This window comes from Lissotriton helveticus, chromosome 4_1 (assembly GCF_964261635.1).
Source record: "Lissotriton helveticus chromosome 4_1, aLisHel1.1, whole genome shotgun sequence".
NCBI classification, from domain to species: Eukaryota; Metazoa; Chordata; class Amphibia; order Caudata; family Salamandridae; genus Lissotriton; species Lissotriton helveticus.
Genome location: NC_136063.1, coordinates 747,563,439 through 747,569,438, shown reverse-complemented (window position 1 = coordinate 747,569,438; position 6,000 = coordinate 747,563,439).

Below are 6,000 nucleotides of genomic sequence, written 5' to 3'. Positions count from 1 at the left end.
CCTGCTTGACTGATTAGCATAAAACTTTCCATGAAGGAGCCAGATTAGATGAGCATCTTTTGGAACGTTTCTAGGAGATTTTTCAATAGTGTCAGTTACTAAAGAAACAAAAATGCACTTCCTATGGAAACTCTGACCTATCTATAACTACACAGCATGGACAGCCATTTATATATCAATATCAATAATAATTGTATTTCTATATACATAGATACGATAAATTACATTATGTTGCTAACTATGCAGTTTAGTTTCAAAATAAAATACAAAAATTCCTTAAAAATCGTATAATATGCTTTTATCTGTGCTACCACATATAGACAACTTTAGATAAAAAGTTAAAATGTAAAATATTTGCTAAATAAAAAGTTAATAAGATTTCATTAAGACTTCTAAAAAGAGGACCATCCTCTATGTAAGACATAGGTTTCAGGATTGTAAAATTTACACAGATTATAATATCGACGCTTAGTTCAATTTAGTTACAGAAAAAAAATATTGATACAAGTGCTATACATTGTGTGTAAATTCTGTCCAACTGGTGATTTTGGTCCAAAGTTTGTTAAAAGAGAGAGCACCAAATCCTAAATGAAAGCTATATATTCTGAATGTAAAACAGGGACTCTCTTTTCAATCAGTTAATGCTTGTGAAGCTCACAGGTTTTTACACCTGCCAATAAGAAAGACACAGTCGCATAGCATACGAATGGGGTCTCTAGTTTTTGTAGGTAACAGAGTGCATAAGCAAAATAGCGCAGATTCAATTTCCACGCCAGAGGAGCAATAAACGTTTTCCTCTCTATCGTATATAAGGAGCAATAAAACAGAATATGGAGAATAGATTGTTTTGACTTTTTATCATAGGGACACAAGGGAAGATGACTTAATGAATATACATTTGAAGGATATCCCAGCATCAGAGGAATTTGAGTATAAAACAATAATGAGAATTCTCTATAAAGGAAAGGTACAAAAGGAAATCATATTGCACTGCAGGTAAGTCCGGATATAACCATATTGTGCATTTCCTTAGCACCTTTCCCATCTGTTGCTTTCGCTTTTGCCAGGAAACTTCCTTTCCGCTTTTCCTTGGTGAAGCTTTCACCCAAAGTTGGCATGATGTAAAGACTAAGCCAAAAGATATAAGAGATTGTCTTACATATGATAGCCAAGGAATTTGTAGTGCATGGTCTAACTTCATTAAATCCTTTAAAATCAGTTGCCTTAGGGCTACTGTAATCCTCATCCATATTGCTATCCACTATAAAAAGAGAGCCATTTTGATTGTGTCACTAATGTGGGTAAAGCCTAGTTCCTTGTGAGAGATACAATTTGAGCCTGCTCCAGGTAAGGATAATACTCTTTTCACAAATGTATCTTCCAAAACTTGAACTGGTGATATGTCTATAGTCCCCCAGATAGCTGCTCCATAGGTAGCTATTGATAATACGTTTTCTAAATAAATCTTGACCATTTCCTGTATTGGTTTGCACCGCAGTTTTCTTTTTAAACCTAAAAATTGCTACTAAATTATTACCCATATGATTTATTGTACTTGTACCATCTCTTTCTATTTCAATTTAGAATCAAAGAGGAGACCTAAATAGGAAAATTGTTCTACATGTTCAATTTTATTCCCATCTAGGCAGAATCTCATCATCCTCTCCTTATCTCATCCTACAGACATGACAAAAGACATCTTTTTGTTGACATGAAGATCTAAATTCGCCATAAATGCTGCATAATTTTCTATAAGGTTTTGGAGAGTCATAAGGGTTCTATTTATTTATTTGGCGATTTTTAGAGCGCACAAATACCCATGGGTGTCTCGGCGCTGTAGTTGCAGAACTCTCAGGGGGGGGGAAGGGAGGTTTAGGCAGGGAACAACCATGTCTTTAGTTTTTTTCTGAAGTTGAGAAGGGTCGGAGCACACTTGATGTGTAGAGGAAGTGTGTTCCACAGTATGGCTGTTGCCACGGAGAAGCGTTTGTCGCCCCAATTGGCCCTTCTTGTACGGGGGACCATGAGTAAGTGCGCTGATGATGACCGCAGGGCTCTTGTGTGTTCAAGCGGTCGGAAGGCTCTTCTTAGGAATAGAGGTCCGTGATCGTGGATAGCCTTATATGCTATGCATAATGCTTTAAATTTGATACGGCTCCTCACCGGTAGCCAATGTAGCTGTCGGATGTAGGGGGAGACCGGTGCAAACTTAGGGATGGATAGCAGTGTCCTGGCTGCTGCATTCTGCACTGTCTGCAGTTTATTGAGGACCTTTTGTTGTGCATTGAGAAGCAGTGCGTTGCAGTAGTCAGTTTTGGAGAATACTAAAGTACTGACTAGGGTTTTGCCTGCATGTGGAGGAAGGTATGGAATTAATTTTTTTATCCTTTTTAGTATGTGGAAGGAAGAGGAAACCACTGCATTGGCATGTTGCTGGAATGACAGCTTGTTATCGAAGATAACGCCCAGGTTGCGTACCTTCGTTACAGGTTCTGGGGGTTGTCCCATCTGGTGGGGCCACCATTGTGGGGACCAGGTAGGTTGTAGCCTCCCGAATGTCATCACTTCTGTCTTATCAGAGTTGAGTTTAAGACAGTTGGATGACATCCAGGAGCTTATTGCCTTCATTCCCGTTTGGAAATTGGCTGCCACCGAGATTCCGTCGTTGTAAATCGACAGCACCAATTGGGTGTCGTCGGCATAGGTAGTGAGGGAGATTCCGCAGGATTTTATGACCCTCGCCAGGTCCGACACATAGATGTTGAATAGTGTCGGACTTAGCGAGGATCCCTGCGGTACTCCACATGGCAGGGAGAAGGTCTGTGATGTGAAATTGCCTAGTTTCACAGTTTGCGGACGGTTTGACAGAAATGAGGCCAGGAGGTTTTTAGCTTTGTCTGTAATTCCTATGGCCTCGACACGGTCGATCAAGGTGGCGTGGTCGACCGTGTCAAAGGCCGCAGATAGATCAAGGAGTATCAGTACTGCGGCTCCTCCGTTATCCATCGTGGACCTAATCTCATCTGCTGCTTTTAGCAGTGCCGTCTCCGTTCCGTGGCCTAATCGAAACCCAAATTGGTTGTCATCCAGTAGATTGTTGTGGTGGATGTAATTTGACAGCTGGGTATTCATGATCTTTTCAAAGATCTTTGCGGGGAATGGGAGGCAGGCGATGGGCCTGTAGCTAGCAGGAAGGAGAGGGTCTAGGCTGGGTTTTTTGAGTAGCGGTTTAATTATTGCTTTTTTCCATACCGGGGGGTAGACACCAGATGCAAACATTGCATTGCAGATGGTGGTTAGAGGTGGAGCAATAACTTCCGGTATGAGGTTGAGGATGCTTGGAGGGCAAGGATCTAGAGGTGAACCGGATTTGGTTCGAGCGATCAGGGGTAGGGTGAATTCACAGGTGGTAGGTTCGAAAGCTGCGAATATGGGGCCAGTATCAGTGATAGAGTGAGGGGAAGTGGGCACTACGTCGGGTGTGAATGTGTTGAAAATGGCTCTGACCTTGTCCTCGAAGAAATTTCGCAATGCATCAGAGAGGGCTTGAGATCCTTCTGACTGGGGAACAGGTGGGTTAGACAGGTATGTTACTACTTGGAATAGTTTCCCTGATGAGTTTTTAGCCTGATTAATTTGGTTTGTGTAGTACGTGGTTTTCTCTGTTTTTATGAGTTTTTTATAGTTGGAGAGGGCGCTTTTATAAATAATCTTGTCAGGCGTATTAAAGTTACGGCGCCACTGCCGTTCAAGGTTTCTGCAGTGCTGGCGCTGGAGTCTAAGCGGCTCAGAGAACCAAGGGGCTGAAGGAAGTTTTCTACTCCGATGGGAAGTTTTGGACGGTGCTAATTTATTGCAGGCTTCGATCAGATTCTCCATGTAAGTATCTGAAGCTGCTATGGGATCATGCTCATTAGGTAATGGGCTGTCCTGTATCATCTGAGTAAGATGTTCGAGATTTAAGTTTTTCCAGTCTCTGATTTTGGTGGGAGGGGGAAGAGACAAGCGAGGGGAAGTGGGTTTTGTGGGAATAGAGAAGCATATTGCTGAATGATCTGTCCAAATTAAAGGAATGACCTCGGTGATGGAGATTTCAGAGTTGTTGGTGAATAATCCATCCAACGTATGTCCTGCTTTGTGCGTGGGTTTTTTAACAATTTGTGTAAGACCAACTGTCTCTAAGTCTCCAAGTAGCGTTGTGGTGTCTGGGTCTTCTAAAACTTCGAGATGAAAATTGAGATCACCTAAGATGGTGAACTGTGGTGATCCAATTGATGTCTCGATTATGTGATCCAAGCGTGCTAGGAATTTGGCTCTGGATCCTGGGGGGCGGTAGATCAACATGCCTTTGAATGTGGCTTTACTGGATAAGCCTATCGAAAAGAGAAGGGCCTCGCATTCAGGGTAGGTTGTGTCTGCTGTGGTTATTTTGAGGTGGTTTTTGTAGATGATCGCGACTCCTCCACCCTTCCTTATCGGTCTGTCTAATTTACACACACAATAATTGTTAGGTGTGGCGTCTCTGAAGTCCGGCCCAGAGGCCTCGTCTCCCCATGTCTCGGTGATGAATAAAATATCTATCTGTTGCGATTCTATGAAATCTTCGATTTCAAATTTGTGTTTCGGCAAGGATCTTACATTTATAAGTGCTGCTGTCACTAGTGGGGGAGGTGTAGGGAGAGGAGTAGGTGTAGTCTCGGTACAGGTGGGACACTTGAGAGGTCCGATCCTAGGATTGTTGTAGTTGAAGTTAGGTAAGGAGTGAGGGAACCTGATTGTTTGCTTGATGCTGAGCAATTGGTCCGCGGTATAAGTTATTGGTACGGAACTGGTGGCGGGATGGGGGGGTGGTGGGACAGGGGGGGCGGCCCTATGCCCGGTCTCGGCGCGGACGAGCGCAGACGAGCTTGCCTTATGCGCGCCTTCGTCGCGCATTCGTCGCGCCCGCTGCGCTCGTCCGCTGCGCTTCCGGATCCGGTGCATTGTTCATAGGGAGTTTTGGGGTGTGGCCAGCGCAAGTGGGCGTGGCTGTTGTCCAAGAGCGGCGTTGCTATGGCACCCTGGTCCGCGTCAGCTATCGGTCAGCTGGGCGGTAGAGTGCACGTAGCGGCAGGAGGTACAAGTTTTAAAAATCACAAGTATCACAGTAAATAACAAATTTAAATGAGCGTAAAATCTCCCGGCTTCCGCCTCAGGAGAGAGTTTGTGCAACACGCAATTGTATTCAGCGCGCGTTTTTAAGCTGAGTGGCTAGGGGCGTGGCCAGCGCAAGTGGGCGTGGACCCTGGTCCGCGTCAGCTATCGGTCAGCTGGGCGGTAGAGTGCACGTAGCGGCAGGTAGTACAAGTTTTAAAAATCACAAGTATCACAGTAAATAACAAATTTAAATGAGCGTAAAATCTCCCGGCTTCCGCCTCAGGAGAGAGTTTGTGCAACACGCAATTGTATTCAGCGCGCGTTTTTAAGCTGAGTGGCTAGGGGCGTGGCCAGCGCAAGTGGGCGTGGACCCTGGTCCGCGTCAGCTATCGGTCAGCTGGGCGGTAGAGTGCACGTAGCGGCAGGTAGTACAAGTTTTAAAAATCACAAGTATCACAGTAAATAACAAATTTAAATGAGCGTAAAATCTCCCGGCTTCCGCCTCAGGAGAGAGTTTGTGCAACACGCAATTGTATTCTAGCCAATAGAACAGCGTTATCTGCATATCATAGGATTGGAAGGGGAGTTGTCTGTACACAGGGGGAATCTTTCGTCTTTTCAATCAAGACCTCATTTAATTTATTCATGTAAAGAGCAAATAAAAAGGGGGCAAGAACACACCCCTGTCTGACCCCTATCTCTATTTTAAAAGATTTTGTACACTCCCCTTCAATCCCGTAGCAAACTGAGGCTGTTGCACCTATATAAATTTGCCTTATAAAATCAATTATCAATTGGTCTACTCCCATAGCCTCCATAATGACCCACAATTTGCTATGAGCTACGGAATCAAATGCCGCAGAC